Raw genomic sequence first — 23,946 nt, forward strand, 5'->3', positions numbered from 1 at the left:
GCCTTTTGAGCTTGCCTTCCAGTAGTTGGTCATCCTGTCCAATTATCTTTTGAATTTGAATAATGTACATAACTGACATCAGGAAATCAATTCTTAAGGAAAGAGTAAATTAGTGTTGTGAAAATTATAGTTTAATACAAAAATAATTCTCCATTTCATAGATTATTATTATATCTAAATTTAGATATAACATTTATAATAGAAGATTCTAGTCAAAATAGTTGTACAACCTACAAGCAAATAAAGCCTAGAATTAGGGACAATCAATCAGACCAGCAAGTACCAACTAATGGCATAATCCACTTGAACAGGAGCTACATTTCCCAAAAGGGGTTTGACCTAGTCACTGGAGGTAAAACAAACACTTAAAGATATCAAACTGTACCTTTAAAAAAAAAAACTTGTCCAATTCAGCATACCCAATAGAGAACGGAACCAAATAGCAGTATAGACGTCAATAAAGTTCTCCAGCAAGATTCTGTGGTTACCTGAAGAAGACAAATCTGATTTCCCAATGTAACTATTCAAAATTGTTAAAATTAAGTATTTTAAAGTTTTATGTCTATAATATTATCTATATTTACATTAATATTTTTAAATCTCTGTTGATCCCCATGAATATTGTATATCATTTTATTAACCTATAGGCCCCAAATTAATTTTTCATACTCCAATAAATTTTCAAAGAGTTAATTCACCCCTTACTTTAAGGAGCAGATGAGATATAGACAGTACGTCTTGAAATAATCATGCACTAGAAGGATGAATTTAAAAGAATCCTAAAAATGTTTTATGAAAAGATTTTGTTAGGTTTAAAAACTTTGCAGTATCTCAAAATTGACACAACTGTTCCCCTTTGACGTGAATATTATGCTTTTACACACAAAATATGACTCTCTGAGCTGTATGCTTCCTGCTTGGGTTCTGCCCTTTGTGTTTATCACATATTACACAAAGTCATTTTGTGACTAATTTCCAGAGCACTGAGTCACAGTGTGGCTGTGGCTTATCTTTTCTTTTTTTCTCCATGGTACTGCTCTTGTCCCTTATTTTTTGCTAATACTCTTATGCAAATAAGCTTCTTCCATAATAATTGTTTGTCTTATTAGAGTTTTTGTGGTTGTGTACTTCTATATTATATGCTTTCCTTTACTACCAGAAGCAAAGTTTAATATGGTTTCATAGCCAACAAGAACATGACAGTACATCGTGTAGGTATGTAACCTATTGCTTTACTTTACATAATCGCACTATACATAGACGTGATGTCATATATTCTTATTTAAGTATCTTAGAATAGGAGCTCTGGTCTTTGGAGTCTTGTAAATATTTCCTTAGAGATATTAGTTAATGCAGGCGTAAAACATTTAGATTATAAGAATGCTAATGTTTACATCTCGTTTTAAATATCACCAATTAATGAAAATAAAAGAAGTTTCTTTAAACATAAGGCTTCCAGACCGTCTCTGTTATAGTTTTTATACATTACTAAATAATATTTAAAGGTAAACAAATCTTCAGAAAATTCCAATTAAACAGAGACAATTACTACAGAATTGCCACTACAAGGTGAAATTATAAAAAAGGCTACATCTGACCAAATTCTTGCAAAAATGTCTATGATCTTAAAAGCATAAACCTAAATTGCATATATACTTGTTTAAGAACTGAATGCAAAGTGCTGACAACTTGTATTGCAATATTTTACTTTGTTTACAGAGAAGAGCCGATTTTCATTTTGGGGTTACAGACAATGCTCCTCCTTCACCCCTCTTTACTTCTCAGTGCCCTGCTTTCCCCCAAGAAAAAGAAATAAAAGTTATTTCTCATGGGCTAGAAAGTATATTGCCAAGTACTCACGAGTAAAATCTCTGAAGAAAGTTCTTGGAAAGATTTTTTTCAAAGCGCCGTTGAGGTTATTTTGTTTTCCCTTCCAGGCATTGAAGAGAGGATTTATCTTTTCTGCTGCTTCTTTTAAAGAGATCAGCAAACTGGGAAGTGAAGAGTAATGAAAGAAATGCAATCTGATCCTACCAGCAGAGTAAGGGCGAGGTAAGAATTTGACGGATATCCAGCACGAAGTCGCCCCTGTCTATTGGAGCAGAGGGCGCCTCCGAGCCGGCTCTGCGATCACTGCGGTGGGACTTGCCAGGCTTCCTGTTTAGGTCACTCTAACTGTATTTAGGCTAATTTCGCCAAACTCTTCAAAAGCCTTTTCTAGTAAGGAGAAAACAGACAAAGGAAACAGCTTACACTAAGATTTCACAATTACTATTTTTGAATATTTCTTTTACTTTCCAGGATTCTTTTCGTAATCAGTTTTTTTTTAAAGAAAACATTTTTTCCAGTTATATATTTTTAAATCATTATATATTTATCATTACATTGTTACTTAACCAAACGAACTTTTTTTTCAGTTTGTTTCTTGTCTTTCTTTAAATGATTTCATCCACATTGTCAGTATATTTACAAAAAAAATCTGAGGACTATGGAAGTTCCCTCTGATTAGAGGCAATATACTGTTCTGTCTGTTGCAGACTGTCAGGCTGTGAACCCTGCCTCAGCTACTTGCTAGCTTTGCAACTTTGGTCAGTTATTTAAATTCTCTGTGCCTTAGTTTCTTTTTCCCTAAAATGATGATAATGTAAGTTCCTAGGTTTGATATAAGTAGTAAATGGTTAATACATATAAATATATATAAAGCACTTAAGACAGGCCCCCATACATAGCAAACCTTCAATGAATGTTGACTATTGTGTTTATTGCTGTTGTTTATATTATTATTATTTTACACAATTTGTGAATACTTAATGTCACTCAGCTTGCTCTGCTGTAGGTTGCTATCACTGAGGTTAACCTTTTGTATTTCCATAATGGAATTATGGTCATATCAGACTAAGACCACTAGACATTTCATAAGATGGCAGAATCTACTTTGCCGCGAAGGCTGAAGTCATTTGATCAGAAAATCTTTCAGTTTCTTGATTTTTCCATCTCAGATTGTCTTTGTGCCTTCAACTGTTCTTGCTTCTTTACTTTGACCTCTGTGTAAGGAGTAACTTTTCCTCTTGTGTGTTTTTAATATTCACTGAATAATTATTAAGTGTCTGACACATACATTATCTCATTTAATTCTCAAAACTAGGTTATAAAGAAAGTCCTCTCTGTATGGTGTAGAGGAGGAGGAAAAATAATTTTCTCTCTATCCTTCTAGATTCTTGGCTGAGACCACCCTGTAATAAAAGACAGATTAACAAGAGAAAAACAAACAGAAGTTTAATAACACGTGTACCTTGTGTACACATGGGAGATACCCAGGAAAACTGAGTAACTCTCCGAAATAGCTCAAGCCACCACCTTAAATAACATCTCCAGCTAAAAACAAAGGAAGATGTCAGAGCATGAGGGAGCCAGTTATGGGATGCTATCTGGAAAAGCACGGTAAACAGGAGTAAAATTGTTATGCATATTTAGGTCCTAGCCTTCTCCATCGGCAAGCTTTTACAGATTCAGTCATTCTCCTCTTCCTATTAAAGAGGGGGAGATACATTTGCAAGTGAAGATTTCCCCTACACATGTAAATGTCCCTCACAAAAGGATAATTTTTACTTAGTTTTCAGAGCTTCTCTTGTGTCTGCTGTTTCTTAAAAATAATTAGCCTAAAGTTAATCCATATGCCAAAGAGGCATATTTTGGGGTGATACATTCTATGCCCTTTCAGTGGCCATTTCACAGGTTTAAGAAGGTTGAGTATAGGTTTGTGGAGCTCTGATTCAAATCATGTAGGCTGATTTCAGAGCACAGATGCTTAAATACTCTTCTATGCTTCTTTCTCACCCATGTTCTGGATTTTATACCACAACAAAACTCTGTGTGTTAAAATTTTGTTTTTAACCATGAAACTTTGCTGCGTAGTTACTATCCCTTATTACCTCCATTAAAAAACAAACCTCAATTGAGTAAATTTGAAGATCTAATTGACTTTATTTAATGATTCATGACTCAGACAGTATCCCATCTTAGCTGATAGAAAGGAGTTCTGAAGAGCTGTACAAAATGAAAGGGTTTTATAGGCAGAAGAGTGTTTCTAGCAATAAATGGATTGTCTCAGGCAAGGTCACCTTCCTTTGGGAGAAGGTAGGTGTCTATGAGGCAGATTACCTCACTAGTGCTGACCAGGTAATTCCAGATTGACATTTAAGGTCACATTCCTGGAGAGGTTGACACTACAATTAGGTTAGGTATTATGTCTTGGTTTTCTGATGTGGGGCTTAGCACAAGTGACTCCATTTTGGACCTGTTTCTTTTTTGACACCTTATACCCTGTAACTCAAGCACATTCAATATTCCCTTCTTGCTCAGATTGTTGAGAGAAGTTGCCTGTTTTGGGATTGGAGTGGACATTGATTAATTTTTTGGCCAATCTACAGGCTCTGCTCAGATAGAGGTAAACTCAGCTTTCCTCTTTCCAAACTTGAACTAAGAGCTATAGAAAAAGTATACAGTAGATGCCAAGCTCTTAACTAAAAAGCAGACATAGAGAAAGGACTGGCGGCCATTATGGGGTGCACAGGATGATTATGTGGAGAAAGCTATTTGAGAGAGAATGATGAAAAGAATAAATGGAAGAGAGTGTGTAACCTCTTAGAGAGAACATGGAAGGAATGAAAGCAGCAGGAGAGAGGAGAGAGCGATGCCTGAGCTCTACGGGGAAGCCCTTTCCCAGGCTCAGTTCAAGTTTTCCTAAGTACTCAAGAACATACATTCTTGTAATCAACTCCTCTTTTTCCTAAAGTCATTTAAGTAATCTCTTTTAGTATGTAAAGAATCCTACCTGAAAACGTCACAGCTGAGCTGAAATTAACTTCCCAGAGATAATCGATTTCATATTCAAGTTGCACTTGGCATCAATGAAAACTTTTCATCATTTTGTTTCCACATAACTTACACAAACTTGAATATTCTTGCAATGATGAGAATGTGGGAACTTGATGGTAAACTATCTTAAGATAAGACAGCTTGATGCTGTCACTTACGGGCTCTGTGGACTCAGCTTTCCTATTCCTGAGGCTTACGTGACTCTTTGTGGTTTTCTCACCAGTTTGCCATTCCATTGTGTACAGCTCTAAGTCTAAATTATTTGGATAAAAAAAATGTCTCAACAACAATTTCACTATGCGCATCTTAGACTTCTGTCTATAATCAGCATCTGGATGATCCAAGTACCCACCTAATACTAGATACTGTCCTTTTCATTCCTAACTATTCTCTGTTAATTTTTTCTTTTCAAGTCTCACACAATTAGAATAACGTTCCAGCCTCTTTCTTTGAGCTTGTTTATTTCTTGTCCAAGATAGAAAAATTGTCCTTTTTTTCTTTACTTGTCCTAAGTATCAGGAAACATTTCCTAATTTTATCCATTAAGAATTTTGTTCATTCAAACATATCAAATGTTTCAACAAGTTCAGGTGACTATATGAGTGAGACAAATCTGGAAGGAAGTTGGTTCCTTAAAAGCGTTGTGAGAAGAGTAAACATTGTTGCACAATAGAGAACATCAGAATTAGAAAGGATGTTAAAAACTAAATTATACAGAAGTTTTGATAACTATCCAAAACAAAGTTAAATTTTATAACATCTAACACTCATTCCACGTGTTTCTCTCTACTCTAAAGTATGTGAAAGATTAGATATTCCGTTATTGCATATTTCAACCAGTTACTTTTCACATGAAGTGTGACTGCAAAGGTCTTTCATTGGGTTAGGTTAAGGATGAGTCCTTGAGCTTCACTCTTGTCTCAGTCGTCATCCTATTATCCAGAATCTAAACCATGTACTGCTTGTGGTTCACTTTTTCTCAAAGTGAATTTCTGAAAACTGATCAACAACTGGAAACAATGTACATTTTCAGACTTCAGATGTAAAAAGGAATGGCATCTAGGCTTTATCAAATTGTATTAATTGAAACTCTGTGTAATAGATTTGACATATACAAACACAGGGGCAAAATTGCCTCTAAACTTCATCATTAACAAAATTAATCTCTCTCTCAAATCCCTATTTTTGCTGATGTGACAAATGCAACCTTGCCTATTCTAAGTAGTTTACTACTGACTAAATTACCAGTCAAAATTTTGTCACTTTCAGGTAAACCCAGGCAAACCAGATGCCCCCTATCCTTGCTCCTTCCCTTCTTTCTAGGACACCTGAACCCTTGGAAGTGTTTGGGAAGGGCATCTGGCCCACTTGCTGTCCTCTGTCCTCACTGGCTTCTGCTGAGAGACAACTCATTCAGCCTGGTCGTGTCTATTACAGTTTGGCCAAGATTTTGGATTAAAACTCTGTTCTTGCTTTAGACACTAGTTCTTGCAATTTAAAGCTGTAGCTTTCAAGAAGATATTCTCTCCTGTGGGTTGAAACATCTATTCAACAAGTCATGTGAAGCCTCTGCTCTTTGCTCTCAGCTTTATCTGCCCAGGAGGGTAAAGAGTAAGGACAAAAATAAATGGAAAAATATATCATGTAGTGGTAAATCAAAATACTACCAGCTACAATCCAGCTGCCTCATTTTTAGCCAAATTTAGTATCATGCTCGTTTTAACAATAGTTGAGATGCCTACATACACGGTATCAAGTATGGGTTTAAAGTCAGAGTATCTGCATGATTAATTAACCTTTGGATAGTTTTTTCTTAAACCATTAAGTATCTCAATTTTCTTAATATCTAAATGGAGATTTCCAAAAGCAATCCATCTCATAGGGAAGCAGGGACAACTGGATATATGTCAGGGAGAACGGGTCTACTTTGCTTCTTTTCCTACCCCTCTCTGTGGTAGATTATCTTATTTCTTCAAACATATTTGGTGCTCCTCCCTCTGGGTCCCTCCTTAGTAACCAGTAAGAAGAGGACATTTCCCTCCACATTGACATGAGGTGTTGCTGCGTTACCAGTTTTGGCTAATAGAATGAGCAGACGAAAAATAAGCAACAGCCAAGTAGATTTTTATGAGCTTTATGGAACGTTTATGAGTTTTATGATTCAATGATTTTTTTTCCATTTTCTCTGCCAGATGTCCTGCGTTTGGATTATTCTTTCAAACTGGATCACAATAAAGGAGAAATGGTCACACAGATGACTCACAAAGGTGATTGAAAATAAATGCTTTCTTGGTAAAAACCCTGTAGATTTTGGGGTAGTTTGCTATCAAGCATAACTTAAGGAGAAATGAATAGTATACTCCCTAGCTGCATACTCTCTTCCCTCAAAGACGTTATTTTGACCGCATCCATATTACTACATTACGTAACCTTGGACACTAAACTAAATTGGACTCTTGGACCCCATGCCCTCTGTCTTCCTGGCACCCTATCTTCTTTTGCTTCCTTTAGATTTCATTGCAAAATATAAAGTAATTTGGAGAGGATGCTTTCTGGAAATTTACTGATGGTAAGCAGCAGGATAAACAAAACTAAACAACAATCAATTTGAAATATGTTGTAGATTTCCTTTCTCCCGTGTTATGCAATAGAGTAATAACAAAGGCATTTTCAGAAATTTTATGGTCACAAGCAAGCTGACTCCATCTGTAGGAAAACAAATTCTTCTCAAATTAGGCTGAATTTTCACATGGAGCTCAAAATAAATACAGACACGCAAACTTGAGTACTGGAATCATTACGTTACTTATGTGTTATCTAGTTCATATTTCTGATTAACCAGATATTTCTTGCTAATTTTAAAATGAGAGTGGTTATTTAGGAGTAGAGGTAATGAAGCTCTAGCGCCGCTCAGCTCTCTCAGGAGGTTCTCCACAGGACTCTCAGTCATCACCAGCATTATTAACAGGCAGACATCTTGGGCAAGTGATTTTCCTTCATCAGATAAAACAAATTAACTAAGAAAATAGGGAAAGCTAATCTTTGTATCATCTGTGCTTAGGCATTGCATTTCACAATAAATTACTGCTACTTAGTGGTATATACATATTTAGTGTAATGTCTCAGAGGAAAAATAAAACAAGTTGGTTCTTAGCTATTTCTTTCTGGATTTCTAGAATCAGATATTCTATTGCATAGCATGGGAGAGTACTCAGAACCTTCACTTTCACTAATGTGGCTTTTTTCCTAATCTTACTTAGTTCACTTGTCTAACTCCTTATGTGAGAATCTGGAAAGTATATTCGTATCTTTAAAACATGAATAAAGAGGTAACCTCTTTTACTTTTCATTGATGAATAACAGGGGTTTCACATACATCTACCTCTGTGAAAACTTCCTATGCAAGTGACCTGTCTGTTACAAAAGTATTGTACAATCTTAGGTCACAATAATTGAGCTACATCATTTAGCATAAGGAAAGTAATATGCCCACTGTACTGAAGTATTTTCAAATTTTTCTCTTTTAAGATTTTATTTTTTTTCCTTTTTCTCCCCAAACCACCCCCCCCCCCCCCCAGTACACAGTTGTATATTCTTCGTTGTGGGTCCTTCCAGTTGTGGCATGTGGGACGCTGCCTCAGCGTGGTTTAGATGAGCAGTGCCATGTCCGCGCCCAGGATTCGAACCAACGAAACACTGGGCCACCTGCAGTGGAGTGCACGAACTTAACCACTTGGCCACGGGGTCAGCCCCCAAATTTTCTCTTTTAAAAAGCTTAAAATTGAGATGAAAGCTAAACCGATGTTTATTCTTAATTAAAACTTGTACCAAATTTCCAAAGTTTGGTTCAAGAAAACAAAATTTTAGTCATTATTTACTAAAGGAATATATACATATTATGTATATATGTTTATATATACATACATATATATGTTTAAGGATAAAATGCAATATTTCTTCTACTGTTAGACTCAGTTGTACTAAAACAAGGAAATCTGTACGATAACAGTTAACAGTATTAATAATAATGAGAATAATAATAATAAGCATTATTGAGCACCTATTTATATACCTAGCGTTATTATACCTTTTACAAATAATTATTTTAATCCTTAAACAATCCTCTAAATTAACTATTGTTACTATTTTAATTTGAAGGAATCTGAACATTGGAAAGCTTAATCCAATTGGCCAGAGTTTAGCATTTACAACAGTAAACAGTCAAGCAGTTTCAAACCCAAGTCTGTAGTAATCCCGTCTGTGATCTTTCTAGTGAACACAACTGCATTAATATCCACCGTGCAAGTGATCAGAAGGCAGAGGGTAAATAACGTCTTCATTCCCATTGACAAGGACCCTTCTGTCATCACGAAACTCACTTTACATTCTCCTCTTTTTTGTCATGTCTTATCTTCCTAACGCAAAGGACTGAAGTTGTTTTAGACAGGTGGTTGGTAGAAGAGTTTGTTTGAAGGGGAGAAAACAGGAATGTGATCAAAATTTTCAGGAATAGTGAAAAAAATGGTGGTATTTTGAATACTATTTTCCCTCAAATTCTATGAAAATGATTCATTTCTTGCTCATAGAAAACATGGAACTATTTGTGGTTAATTACTGCCCTCTGTTGACAACATGTTGTATAAGACAATTTATGTTTTAAGAGTATTTAACGGTAGGATTACAAGAAATTTCATCTATAAAGATGAGTAATTAAATCCCAAAGAATTGACGTGCCTTGCCCAACAGTCATAAGTAGTTAATGACAAGGATAGCGTGAGACCTCAGGAATCATGATCTATGATCACCCTTGTGTTGACTAAATTAAAAACAGTAATATTTTTGCCTGACAATATTTTCCATTTTCTGAGACTCAAAAACAAAATTTACAATAGTCAAGGGAATTAAATAAATTATTTTACTTTTTAAAAAATTTAGGTAAAATGTCTGTTCAGGTTCAGAATAAATCATACAGTACAGAAAAGTGGGAAGTAGAAAATAAACATCTTTCTCACTCTCCACCTGATTCTACTCCTAGATGTGGCCACTATTAACTATTTCTTTGTCATTTTGGGAATTATTTTTATATATACATACATATTTTTTCAAAATTGAAATACCATTCTGCAGCTTTTTAAAAACTTTAAAACATACATCTTAGAGTTTATTCCATATTACCACATGGAGATATAACATTTAAAAAAATATGGCTGCCTTGAGGCCAGCCCAGTGGCATAGTGGTTAAGTTTGTGTGCTCTACTTCAGTAGCCAGGATTTGCAGGTTCGGATCCAAGGCACAGACCTAGCACCACTCATCAAACTACAAGCTGTGGCAGCATCCCACGTAAGACAGAGGAAGATTGGCACAAGCTGTTAGCTCAGCCACAACATTCCTTAAGCAAAAAGAGGAAGAGTGGCAACAGCTGTTGGCTTGGGGCCAATCTTCCTCACCAAAATATATATATATATATATACACGGCTGCCTTTTATTGACACTTCTAAGGACTACAAGTAAGTTTAGAATGTCCTTAATTTAGGTTTGCCTGATAGTTCCTCATTATTCATTTAGATTGTATGTTTCTTCTTGAACTGTTCCAGAAGTAAGGCTGCTTTGTTCGCATTTCATTCCATCCAGGGCGCTTGACTGTGGTTTGTCTCATTACTGATGATGATTGTTCACTTCGGTCACTTAATCAAGGTGTCGTCTGCAGGCTTCTCCATTGTCAGCTACCCTATGTTTCTACTTCTGTGCACAGAGAGGATGTGAGTGGTAGAAATGCTCGCTAAGATACAAAATCAAAATAATTACTTTGTAAAATCCTTTCTCTCAGGTAGCAGGAATGGAAAAGATCTTACAATGCTAAGGATTATTTTCCCAGTAGTGCAGAGTGTCTGTTTCCTGGCCTCTCATTTGATTCCAATCCTCTTCCTGGAGGAACACACAAATTAGTGAAGTATTTGCAACAGTTGCACCTGGAGCGTGAGGAATGTTTGTCACATTAGACAATTCATATAACTCCGAGATTTGTTAATATGTAGGTCTATATGTAACATATAAAGTGTAATAATTCTTTTCATTGGCAACTAGATGAACAGTGCACACCAGAACTACTGGCAGTTTTATTTTTCTTAAAACATTTAATGAGAGATTTTCAAAAATTATATTAAAATTTCAGTCGTGAATTTTTATACTAAATTTTGATATTGATTAAAGTTTTCACTTTGCATTTGTATTTTTGTTTGTTTTTTATTTTTTTAATTGCAGTAACATTGGATTGTAACGTTATATAGCTTTCAGATGTACATCGTAATATATTTGGAATTCTGTGTAAATTACGTCATGTTCACCACCCAAAAACTAATAATAGTCCATCACCAGGCATGTGAACCTAATTACTGCTTTTGTCCTCTCCCCTCCCCCCTTCCCCTGTGGTGACCACCAATCCAATCTTCAATGCTATGTGTTTGTCTTTATTTTTATCTGCTACTTATGAGTGAGATCATATGGTATTTGACTTTCTCCCTCTGACTAATTTCACTCAGCATAATGCCCTCAACGTCCATCCATGTTGTCACAAATGGCCGGATTTCATCATTTCTTATGGCTGAGTAGTATTCCATTGTGTCTGTATACCACATCTTCTTTATCCATTCGTCCCTTCTTGGGCACCCAGGTTGCTTCCAAGTCTTGGCTATTGTGTACAATGCTGCAATGAACAAAGGGGTGCATGTATCTTTATGCTTTTGCGTTTTCAAGTTCTTTGGATAAATACCCAGCAGTGGGATAGCTATAAATCAGATAAGGGGTTAATGTCCAAAATATACAAAGAATTCATACAGCTCAACAAAAATAAAACCAACAATCCAATTAAAAACTGGGCAAAAGATCTGAACAGAGATTTCTCCAAAGAAGATATACGGATGGCCAACAGGCATATGAAAAGATGCTCAACATCATTAGCTATCAGGGAAATGCAAATCAAAACTACAATGAGGTATCACCTCACTCCAGTCAGAATGGCTATAATTAACACGACAGGAAACAACAAGTGTTGGAGAGGATGTGGAGAGAAGGGAACCCTCATACACTGCTGGTGGGAGTGCAAACTGGTACAGCCACTATGGAAAGCAATATGGAGTATTCTCAGAAAATTAAGACTTGATCTACCATATGATCCTGCATTTGTGTTTTCATAAGTAATTTTGAATGCTTTACAAGAAAACTTTTTGAAAACATGAAATTTTTAAATGTTTAGATTTAATTTAATTTACATTTTGGACAAAAATTTCAAGTTGCATACACTTAAATAAAGTAGAACTAAATTATGTGACAATTTTAATTATAACATAAGTATTAATTTTGCTGAAATAAAGGCAAAAAGATCAGTGGTATGGAATAAACATGTAAATACTTACGATTTACTTATGTACTTAGTTTATTATTCACCCAAGCATCACTGGCCAATTAACTGAATATCCAAATATGCACAATAAAAATTTAATTGAGATGTCTTGGTAGTTTGTCAACTTTCAGCTATATAAAAATTATGGCTTTACAACATATCTTACAATTTCATCTTTATGAAGTATGTTTAAGTAGGATAAAAAATCTTCTAGTTTGCTAAATTGATTAACGACTTTTAATATTGAACATATGGTCATCATAATGCCTTTCTTCCTCCCACTTCACTGTAATACAAACAGAGCATTTCCTGAATCATCCATTTACCAACAATTTCTTGACCACCTACTACATGCCAGCACTGGAACTATAGCAACAGACAATCCAGATAAACATTCCTGTTTTCTTGGAACTTACATTTTAGTACATTATTCACTAAGGGGGTCAGGGGACATATTCAGGCATTTGATATAGCTTTTGCCCATGTAACGGCACATATAAACTTACTCAATTTTCTTCATTGACATGACAAATTTTGGCTGACTTGACATGTGGCTTTGGTAGGATGAAGTCATAACTGCAGACAGACTTGTCAGAAGCCTTGAAGAAAAGGTCTGACCTTGTGGAATATGTTTAGGGGGCAAAAGAAAGCAGGAGAATAGTAGGAAAATTTCAATGCAGCCAATAGGATCCTCAAAATTTAATGAGTAGAACTGAAAAAAGAAAGAAAGAAGGAAAATATAAATTTAAATAGAATTTTGCTTCAAGTTATGGAGGTATTCTGGAAAGTCAGTGGGATAAGCTTGATTAATTGGTACCGTAACATGTAAGAAACAATCGCAAAACCACATCCTCTCTTTCCCCCTGGAAACATAGTGATAAACAGCTGCTGTCCATTTTGCACACACAGAAAAGCAAGGTTAATTAGAAGGACTGTCCTTGCAAATTCAGTTCCATTAACAGCAAAGCCAGTTCAGGAAAGAGTATTTTCATGGCATGATTTTTTTCCAAGTTCTATTAGGATCGTGTCAGATCCATATATTAGTGACTGACTATGACGGCTCAGAAGGTGGGATCCCTGCCAAACCCCGACCTGAACTCAGGAGAATATCTATTTCTTCTTCTTTGGCAACAGTCATTTTTCGCTCTTTCGATGTAGAAGTCTTTCAGAACCCAGGTGACATTCATTATAACCAAAGTCAGACTAAACAATGAAAGCATAAAGACGATACTCGGCTTTCATTCTCTCACAAAAATTTAAGTAATGAAATGCATAAATGACAAGATCATCTAGATTTTTTTCACGTTTATCTTAAAGTCAACTTTTCCTTTCACAAAAATGGATGACAACTGAGTAATGCATGCACTTTAGGAAGATATTTCAGGCTCCATTGCTCATATGTCACTAAGCACGGAAATAATCTTCAGTGAGCATTAACAATCCTTTATGGCACATGGGTTAGGGAGCTGTTTTCCATCTTGGACCATTTCTCCTGATATTTGTTGTATTCATGCTTTGTGGACAGCATTCACCACTCATAACCAATCAGGACCCAAATTTATTTTACTTTGTCTGAAACCACCTTAACTCCGGTCCATTCCATAGTCTCTCTTCCTCTTTAGAAGTAGTCGATATCCAGAAGTTGGGATGAATTTTTCCCATTTATGATGTTGTTCATTGTTTCATATGATATTTAAACAAATAATTTATACAACTGCTTCTTTTTAGAAAAATGTCCCTAAATTTATACTCGACTTATTCTTTGGCAACTTTCCCTTGTCACACATCATTATACTTCTGACATATATGTTTATATGTGTGGATCTTCTTTCACTTTAACTATGGTATACTATTCCATTTATTAAAAAGTACAACTAATTTTTTCCAGTCCTCTACCGAGCATTTGTTTGATTAGCTTGCCTGCATTTGTTTTTGCTTCAGGGAACGTTCTTACACATAACACCTTGTACAAATCTTCAGGATAGAGATGTAAGAATGGAATTGCAGGGGCGTAGAATAAACAGTTTTTAATTGTACAAGGTATTGCTAAATTTCTCTACAAAGTTGTCTCAGCAAAGCACTATAGAAGAGTACGTGTTTTCCACATGCTTGCCAAAAAGTGTTGTCAGAATTTTTGATTTCTGCCAATCTGATATTTAAGAAGTGATATCTTATTGTTCGTTTGCTTTTATTTCTTAGATTTCTTGTGAGGAAGTATTCATGTTTATTGGTTTACTCTTTTGAGAAATGGCTGTTTATATCCTTTAATCATTTGAAATGTTTGGTTTTCTGTTCTGTCTTGTTCTTGTTTAAACAATAGATGTTTCTTACATATTCTGGAAAAAATCCTCTATTGGTTTTATGGATAGGAGATACCTTCTCTAAATGTATCTTATCTTTTTAGTTTGTTTAGATTGTTTTTTTTTGTCACAAAGGATTAATATTGAGGTAGGTAAATATATCAACCTTTTCCTTAATGGCTTATGCTTTTAAAATCTTATTTAAAAAATTCTACCTCCATAATACAATGAATATTTTCATCTTCCTCTTTGTTTTCTGTTTCAAACAAAGTTCTTTGGGCTATTTTTTGCCCTTTACATCTTGCATGTAAAGTTTAATATTGATGTGCCTATTTCTTTGGAAAAAAATTAATGTTGACTGGTATTGCACTGGATTAATAAATTAATTTGGGAAGAATAAGCTTGAATAGATAAGAGGAGCTGGAGTTTAATAATCTGGTGGATGTACTGACCTTAGCTAGAAAGCAGGCAGCTCATCCATAGAAACAGAAGTAAAGGCTGAGTTAAAGGCTGGCTTCATGGGCGTGAGACTGGTGCAGTCATACAGGACGCTATGCAGAGAAGAGTCCTGTGCTTGTTTAACACTCTCCTGTCAGCACCTTGAAATTTGGTCAAGTGGTGGGTATTTGCATTTTGCACTGCCCCCTCCCCCACCCCAAATTATGTAGCTGGTCTTGGAGAGTACGCATACAGGTACAGTTGCAAAACAGATGGGGGGGTGGGTGTATATGGAAGTTCTCTTCTGTTGGCTTTTATTTTCTCAATGAAATAGGAAGTAAATGTCATTTATTTCCCTGTGCTGCATTCTGGGTCACTTCTCAAGGTCTCATACTCAATTCACTAATTCTTTCAGTGCCTAATCTGCTGTTTGGCTGATTTTAATTGAAGTGACTATTTTAATTTTAGAAGTTCTACTTGATTTTCTGTCAACTGTGCCTTTTCTCATAATTTTGTGTTTTTTGATTTATGCTTTTAGTTTGTTGTTTTGTCTTTAATGACTTTATACATACTTATTTTCTGGTCCTTTTTTTCTTTTCTATGTTTTTCTATTTTTTGAAGTTTTTAGGACTCTAAAAACTATGGCTATGTCTGCTAGTGATCACTTATGATGCTAAAAAATTTTGGAAATGTCCTCACCTCCACAGTGGGATTATTTGTGAGAACGCTGTCTCATTTTGTATATCTTTTCAGAGATTGTGCATCTGCATATGCCACGTATTCAAAATGACTGCTATTATCCCACCTGGGAACCTTTTGCACTCTTCTTTCAAGAATTTTATTTCATAAAATTGTCATAATGCATTGACTTATTTGAACAACACAATTTCCTGCCATTACTGGAAAATTCTTAGAAGAAATATACAATCTATGATGTCAAGGATATGACTCACTCTCGTGAAAGTGGCACCAACGTGTAGTGCAAAACCTGCCAAAAAAAAAAAACCATGATGGCACTAACTTCACCTATTTTTAAGCTTTTTAATGGAATCTATTTTTAAGCTTTAATTTTCACCTCTACTGGCCTTTCAACACCATAGAGTTTTGCAAATTTGACATCAAACCCACTTGAGGAGCACGCTCATTGCTTTAAGTTATCGAGGGAAACTTGTTTTCCTGCTTTAATCCCAACAAAATAGTTTTACGATTGACTTGTGCCAGTGAATAGATATTTCCCTAGTCTTCCTTTTCAGTAATTGGGTAACTCTTTGGAGAGTCTCAGTTCTTTGCAGGTGCCTCAGTTCTAACTTCCTGTCTCCCATAGACTCAAAACTTGCTCCTTGTCCCCATGGGTATGTAAAACCAGGTGCGAGGTTCAGCCACAGCCACAAAATCAGCTCACTCTTTCCACTTCCTTCTTTGCTTTTTTCCCTCTGCCCCTAAGGTATTCTCATTCTTTCCTGTAAACACAGCAATGCACTGTATCAGAAAAGTTATATTTTTATTCAGTATTTTGATGCATTTCTTGCAAAAAAGTTTTGTGTTAACTTTTTCTACTGTTTTGCCTCAATCAGAATCTTTTTTATTGCATTCCATTAATTCAGGAATTTACATTTCCCTTTAAAACAAGAGACTACAATTAAAAGGACAAAGGTAAGTTTCTTTGGTTTTTCTGTTTCCTAGATGGGAAACCAGGACAGAATTCTCCAAGGAGGTGATGCTATTTTTTTTTTTAAGTGTGCTTTTTGGTGAGGAAGATTGGCCCTGAACTAACATCTGTTGCCAATCCTCCTCTTTTTTTTTTCTCCTCAAAGCCCCAGAACATAGTTGTATATCCTAGTTGTAGGTCATTCTAGTTCTTCTATGTGGGATGCCGCCACAGCATGGCTTGATGAGTTGTGTGTAGGTCTGTGCCCAGAATTTGACCCAGCAAACCCTGGGCCACCAAAGTTAAGTGAGCAAACTTAGCTCTTAGCCATGGTGCCAGCCCCCAGGAGTTTTTGAATACCAACTCAAAGTTAAAATATTTATAATATTCCTCAAGTCTGTACTCAACACTTTCCTCTTTACTTTCAATTGAAGGTCTTATTTTGTTCTGAGATAAAAAGGAGATTGCCAGATTGTGTGTCACCAACAGGAATTTCCTCTTCCCCACCAGCAGTCTTTTCACTCTCCAAAGCTCTTTTCTAAGTTGTACTGAGAACTTATGTCATGGCTGAGTTGAAGAGAACAGAATCTAAGATGTGCTGTATAGGATGTGCTTATAGTTAACAATGCTGTATCATATACTTAAAATTTGCTAAAAGGGTAGATCTTATGTTAAGTGTTCTTATCACAAAAAAGAAATAATAATAATAACAATAAAGAAGGAGAGAGGAAACTTTTGGAGGTGATGCATATGTTTATGGCGTAGACTGGTGATAGTTTCAGAGAGATATGCTTATCTCCAAACTCATCAAGTTGTATACATTAAATCTGCACGGATTTTTGTATGTCGATCATATCACAATGAAGACAGTTGGAAAGGATAAATATATTTATTACAGTGTTCTCAATGGGTTATAAATCATTGAGAGAGCTGAAAAAAAGAGACTCTAATGCAAACTTTCAGTAGCAGAACTGCTGCCAACATGCCAGCAACTCTTTCTGTAATGAAATACTTGTCTGTTGTCTCTGTAGTTGCTATTTCCAAACACCAACACACACGTGCATGGGCACACACACTCACACACAAACGTGATGCCATTACACCTGCTGGTTTCAGACCACGCTGCCTCTTCCACGGTATGCGCCACCCATTAGAGAACCGTGCCGCCTTCCTCCCTCATCAGTAATCTCAGTTCTGATGCAAGTCCTGTGGGGGTGTATTTGATTATGGAGTCTAAAACACATTTGGAATTCTAGCTAAGAGATAATCTGGGATTTGTTTTAAGCTTTCCTGTCTCTGCAGTATAGAAAGAAATACTAAAATGAAGCTGGAATAAATACTGAATGAGCAAATCCTCAGTATCCTCCCAGTAGATTTCAATGTGGATTTAATTTTATTTCCTTTCATATCCTGGAGTATCTTCTATTAAGTATTCCTATCACTATCTCTCCACATTAGGGCTGTCTGTTTATCAGTCATATAATCATTCTCACCCATCTTAAAAAAGAAAGCAAACTCTTCCTTAGACCTGCATCCTGTTTGGTATTTTATAACCTCTCCAGACATTTACAGTCAAGACTCTTGAAACAGTCAATAATTATCTGCAATTCTGCATCTGCCAGTATCTAGTCCAGTCTAGCAACCTTCTTTCTACCCACACTGCTCTAGTGAGGGCCCTCTTTCCAAGGTTTGCAATGACTTCTTGTTTGCTAAGTCACATGGACACTTTGCAATGACCATCCTGAACTCCAGCCCTTCACCTCTTTGCACAACTTGAGAGGAGTCACTGTTTCTTTCTAGAAATTTCCAAGTGGTTTTCTAAGTCTCTGCTTCAGTCTTATTCTGCAGCTTCTCTTTCTCTGCTCATTCAGTAATTGCTGATTTTCCCCAAGTTTTTATACACTTGTTTCTTCCACCTAAAGACTGCACCTGAGTTATCACCCTCACTTCCTTGGTATCAAATATACCATATATGTATTAGTTTCCAAATATTTTGCTCTTTTTAATACTTGTCTTCTAAATACAAATGCTATATATACAATCACCTGTTGGTTATATCCACTTGGATATTTCAGAGACATTTCTAGACCATCATGTATAAAGCTGAACGATATCATTAATTTCCTAAATCTAGCCTTTTTCTTGATACTCTAGAAGTTTCTACCTCCTTCTTCTCCCTTATGTCCTGTGGATTATAGCTCCTAAACAGTTTTTTTGATCTTTTCCATCTCCTTCATCCCCACAGCTACCACCTTGGTTCTTCATTTCTTAACCAACAATTACTATACTGGTCTCCCCAACTGCGGTCTTAGCTTTCTCTAATTTAGTTTCCAAGCTGAATATCAATGTGATCCTTTATAAGTAAGACTTTGATCATGTCACTCCGTATGTAACTATTTGATGAATCAACTTTAGAAATATCTGTGAAGCACTTACTATGTTCTAAGCACAAGATAGGTATAGTTCCACCGTCTTTATGATCTAAAGTAAGCATTCCAGTGGTCCACGTAGCATATGACACCAGAGGGAATTATTCTTTAATATCTCCCTCGCTATAAGGCAAAACCATTTTAAATATGACCATGAAGTTCAGTTATACATAATATTGAAGACTTTGGATATTCCAAACTAGATTCAGAAATTGCTGCAATTGCTTCCTATTGTGGGTTTTTTCCCTTGTTGAACTCCGTGGATTGATAAGAAAAGACAAGTTTTGTGGGGAGTGGCAATATCAACTGTGAGGAGGATAGCAAAGTGCTGAAAAGAGGGCAGGCTAGACCGGGCCTCACAACGTCCTCCATGGATGGTAGGGCTGAAAAGGAGGACTTAGTCACCTAAGACTTAATCTGTAGAGAATAAAAAAGAAATCTTCAACTTGCTGACTTTCTAATATTTATTTTGGCTACTGAAAGGGTTTTCCCACTTATCTCTGGTGTGGCATAGTGGTTAGAATAAAATTTTCAGGGAAAAGCTCATTTTAATTATTTCACGTTGGTACCCTTGTCCCATTCCATTTTCTTTCTGAAATTTAGAGTAATTATGAACCAGTTGCTGGTTATACAAAATTACTGCGAATGATTACAAATTCCTTCAGATTTCTATAGGAGAAAAAAACCACAATACTTTATACAATGGATTTTATATCTACTTAAGAGTTTGGACTGTCATCTTTTTTACAACTTTATAAAAATTTTTATGCAAATAAGTGTCTAATAATTAATAAATGAATTTTAATACAACTGAAACATCTATAAAACAATTTAAGTAACCGCTACATCATAAATCTGACGTAATGTTTTATTTCCTGATCTGTTCTTTAGTTCCTGAATAAATAATCAATTAACAGTCAAAAAGAAGGAATGCATTGTAGTTTTACAGATATTATTTAAATCCAGTAAAAATTTTCATGCATGGGATAAAATTTGCACTTATCAAAAAATATTATTCTTCCCAATTTGTACTTTGTTTCAGTGTTTTAAAGTTTAATCACACACACATACAAACTCCAAGTGGTCACATAGAATGACAGAAATGTTAGTTCTGTTTCTTCTTTTTCATAATCACCGTGTTATCACTGTTTATTTTGAATCTATTCCTTAAGTGCAGGAATATGAGATTTTCTAGGAGTCAGAGAACCAAATGGAATAGAAAGTGTGTTGGGATGATTCTGGACAGTTGTAAACTGGGTGTTCTGTGTTACTGGGAGTTACAGAATTAACTTTCATGTAAAAAACAATGTTCATAAAAGGGCTATTAGCAAAATTGTGCGAATTTGAAGCTTACTATCCTGGTTATCTAGTGATACCTAACAGACCACCCTAAACCTTAGCGACTTACAGCATGGCAGTCATTTATTTAATTTGCACATCTGTAACATGGGCGGTCTCAGTGAAGACTGTTTGCATTTGTTCCGAGTGGCACCAGCCGGTGCAGCCATGAGGACAGCTGAGTGCTGGAAATGGAAGATTCCCTTACTCACCTGTTGAACAGTTGCTTGCTCTCACTGGGGACCTCACATCAGAGTGAATCCAAGAAAAATTGCATTGGATGGAGTTGAACAGGCAAGGGAGACTTTACTCAGGAATATTGCAGTAGAGGTGAAGACTGTTGCCACAGGGAGAAGGATCAAACTCAACTCCCTTGAAACAAAAGGCAAGAGAGCTTTTAAGCGCTGTGGTGAGCCAATGGAAAAGTATTAGAGGACACAGGGGAGGGTTCGGTCAACGGGATTAGGTCATCTGTGTTGGCTAATTTGTATTTATCAAAGTTAGGCTCCTACACTCCCACACACACTAGGAAATAGGGGTGCTATCTTTCTTAAGGTTGCATTTCAAAGGGTCCTTGAGAAAGACTTTCGTGGGTTATAAAATGGGCAAGAGGCTGGGAAAAGATTTACATCTCAAAAGGGCAGAGGTAGAATTGTCAACTGCAAGTTTTCTAAAATAAATGCTCTAAAGAGAGGAATGTCAAGGGACTATAGTGAGGAAGAAACCTGTCTACAGTTTGGTCAGCTGAGAGGGACAACATTAAGGTCGCCTGGGTCAAGCGTCAACAGGAACATCTACATGTAACCTCTGCAAGTGACTTCCAGCTTCCTCACAGTGAGGGCGCTGGGTTCCAAAAGCAGGCATTACAAGAAAGACCTACTTATGACCTAACCTCACAAGTCACAAACAGCATCACGTCTGCTGCATTCTACTCAAGAAAGCATTCACAAAAGTCCACACGAAGGCAAGCGAAGGGGAAAAAGTTACCACCTACTGATGGGAGACTGACAAAATTCTAGAAGTGTGTACAACTAGAAACACCATTGCAGCTGTTTTTGAAAAATATAATCTTCCAGTAATAAAATTCATATTATTAAAATTCAGCAATGACTGCTGAAATTGTTTAGAATTAGACCAACAAAATATCTTTTTCTGGGAGAAGTATTTCATCACTGACGTTTTAGAATTGCTGGTGCATAATAAAAAACAAAGGACTAAGTTGATTTTATTATTGTTTTTAGATTTTCTAGAGAAAATGCAGTCAATTACTGCCATGCAGTCCCCTTGCACTGTCCTGACCTTGTTAAGATATTAGCCCAAATTCCTTCATAATAAAAGACAAATTCCCAATATTGCCTTATAAAGTACTTCATAAATTAAGAATTGCCTTTCCTTTAGAGGTATTTTCTCATAATCCCCAATTGTGCCTTATAGTCTAGGCATGCTGAGTATCTTACGGTGCTTGGGGAAAAGAAATGACTGACTTTTATGCCCCTTTTTTGCAGATACTTGCCTTTTGCCTAAAATGAAAACTGCCTCAGCTCTACCTATCGACTCAGGTTTTACTCTTCCAGAAGCCTTCTTAGACCACCATCTGAGACCGTGGACCATCCAGTCTCACATATCGATGTCTCCCACCTGTTAGGGGGTTGAGTTATTTCTCTCTGTCCAATACCTCAGCCCAAGCTCCTATGCACTATGCAGGCTTGCCACTTTTCTAGGCCTCAGGTTAGTCAACAAGAAAAATTTGGAATTAGATTCAAGCCTTCTAAGATCCACGTTAGGACCAAGAATTCTTCACTTGTACATTAGCTACCTTGGATATTTGCTCCATAGCGTCAAATGGAGCCTGTAGCTGTGTAACTCCCACCACTTTGTCTCACACCAGGCCAACGTATTAACCTACTTGGGAGTCGCCTGTCCTTTTCAGGATGACTGCGGACAAGAGGAAATCTGCAGTTTCCAACATCAGTATGTTCTTATGTTTATCAATTTTTCCAGGAAAGTACTCCTTAAATGGGACATAAATCCTTTAGACTCTGTTCTCTTTCCTCTTCAACAGTCACCGTTCCATCTGGAAAAAGCTTTCACGTACTTCAAACCACTATCCAATCTCATTCAGGGTGTTTAACAGAGAGAATAAATCCATATCACTTAATCTTCCGTCGCTGGTCTAATTTTCCAGTATTTTAGATGCTGTTTAATCAATTTACTTCATAGAACTTTCAATTGATTATCTTCTCTTTTATCTTTTTTACAGACCATAAATGCACATAGAACATGTACTTCGTATAAGAGAATGGTTGTTTCATGGTTCCTCTAAGCAATAGTCCTGGTTATACACTTAAGTAACTTGCTTACTTGTGAAATTCCTGTGATGCATCACTGAATGAGCTTTGCTTTTCATTTGCTCTTGCCAGGATTGTTTTTTCCTGTCCTTGCATATATCGAGGAACTTACCATCTGTGACGGGCACAGTTTTTTAAGTTACTACAAAATTTTTTTATTTGTTTCTTGTTTCTGAATCAGTGAACCAGTGTGACCTATGTTCCAAAGTAGAGAACTCTCTCCCAGCAATCTCAATCCATATGCTCTTCATAATATATTATGTTACTGATAAAGACATTTGACAGATATCACGTAATAGTAACAATAAATACATAAAGAACGTATAACATATATAAATCTTTACACACCAAACAACATATAAGTTAAAGTCATAAATCGAAATCTCCATATTTATCTGGGTACTCAAAAATCAGTTTGAGTCTTCAAAGAAACAAAATTCCAAGAATAGATATACAAAAGATTCACTGTGGGTAAACTCAGTGAAGGATACGCGGAAGGGAGCAGGTGGAGGCAAGGAGAGCATTCAAACTAAGAGGCAGTTGTAACCCAAGTGGAAAGACAGAAACGAGGAAGGACTGGGTGGGCAGAGCTTCAGACTGCAGCATCGTTATAAAAAAATTATCCACTAGGCTGATGGGGTAATGTTTGAGCAAAGTCTCTCTGTTTGAAGAATCCTGCATTGGGCCGAAATGTCCCAGTTGTAGGGTTCCAGACCAACACCATGCTCACTCAGAGCATCCTGGAATGCCCGATGAATCAAAAGTTACCAAAAAAAGAAAGAAAGGGGCCGGCCCCACGGCTGAGTGGTTAAGTCTGCGCTCTGCTTCAGAGGCCCAGGGTTTCGTAGGTTCGGATCCTGGGCACAGACGTGGCACTGCTCATCATGCCATGTTGAGGCAGCGTCCCACATAGCAGAACTAGAAGGACCTACAACTAATATACAACTATGTACTGGGGGGCTTTGGGGAGAAGAAGCAATTAAAAACAAAAAGAAGACTGGCAACAGTTGTTAGCTCAGGTGCCAGTCTTTAAAAAAAAAAAAGTTACAGCAGCTGGAGGGTTTCAATCAGTTTTACTCTCTTATATTGTAGAGACATGTGTGTAAGGTAACTCCACGTCTGCCAAGACCTACAGACCAATATCAATTCTTAAGTAAATGGAATATT

At 36.3% G+C, this 23,946-nt stretch overlaps 1 protein-coding gene and 1 long non-coding RNA gene across 4 annotated transcripts in view; one reads left to right on the forward strand and one right to left on the reverse strand.

Annotated features, from left to right (window-relative positions):
* TFPI (tissue factor pathway inhibitor) overlaps positions 1–2,250 on the reverse strand; it is a 76,078-nt gene extending 73,828 nt beyond the window's left edge. For 2 of the 3 annotated variants that reach the window (XR_001378769.3, XM_005601627.4), the window contains exon 1: positions 1,861–2,173. The gene's annotated coding sequence lies outside the window, so the exon portion shown is untranslated. Of the gene's footprint in view, positions 1–1,860 lie in introns of all 3 variants that reach the window. The other variant, XM_014732571.3, reaches the window with a different exon arrangement.
* Positions 1,938–22,589, forward strand: LOC138918800 (uncharacterized). The gene is made up of 3 exons (XR_011428562.1): positions 1,938–2,052; positions 7,071–7,145; positions 21,937–22,589. It is a non-coding gene; the product is annotated as an uncharacterized lncRNA (long non-coding RNA).
* The last annotated feature ends 1,357 nt before the right edge of the window (positions 22,590–23,946 follow it).

This window comes from Equus caballus, chromosome 18, assembly GCF_041296265.1.
Source record: "Equus caballus isolate H_3958 breed thoroughbred chromosome 18, TB-T2T, whole genome shotgun sequence".
Classification (NCBI taxonomy): domain Eukaryota; kingdom Metazoa; phylum Chordata; class Mammalia; order Perissodactyla; family Equidae; genus Equus; species Equus caballus.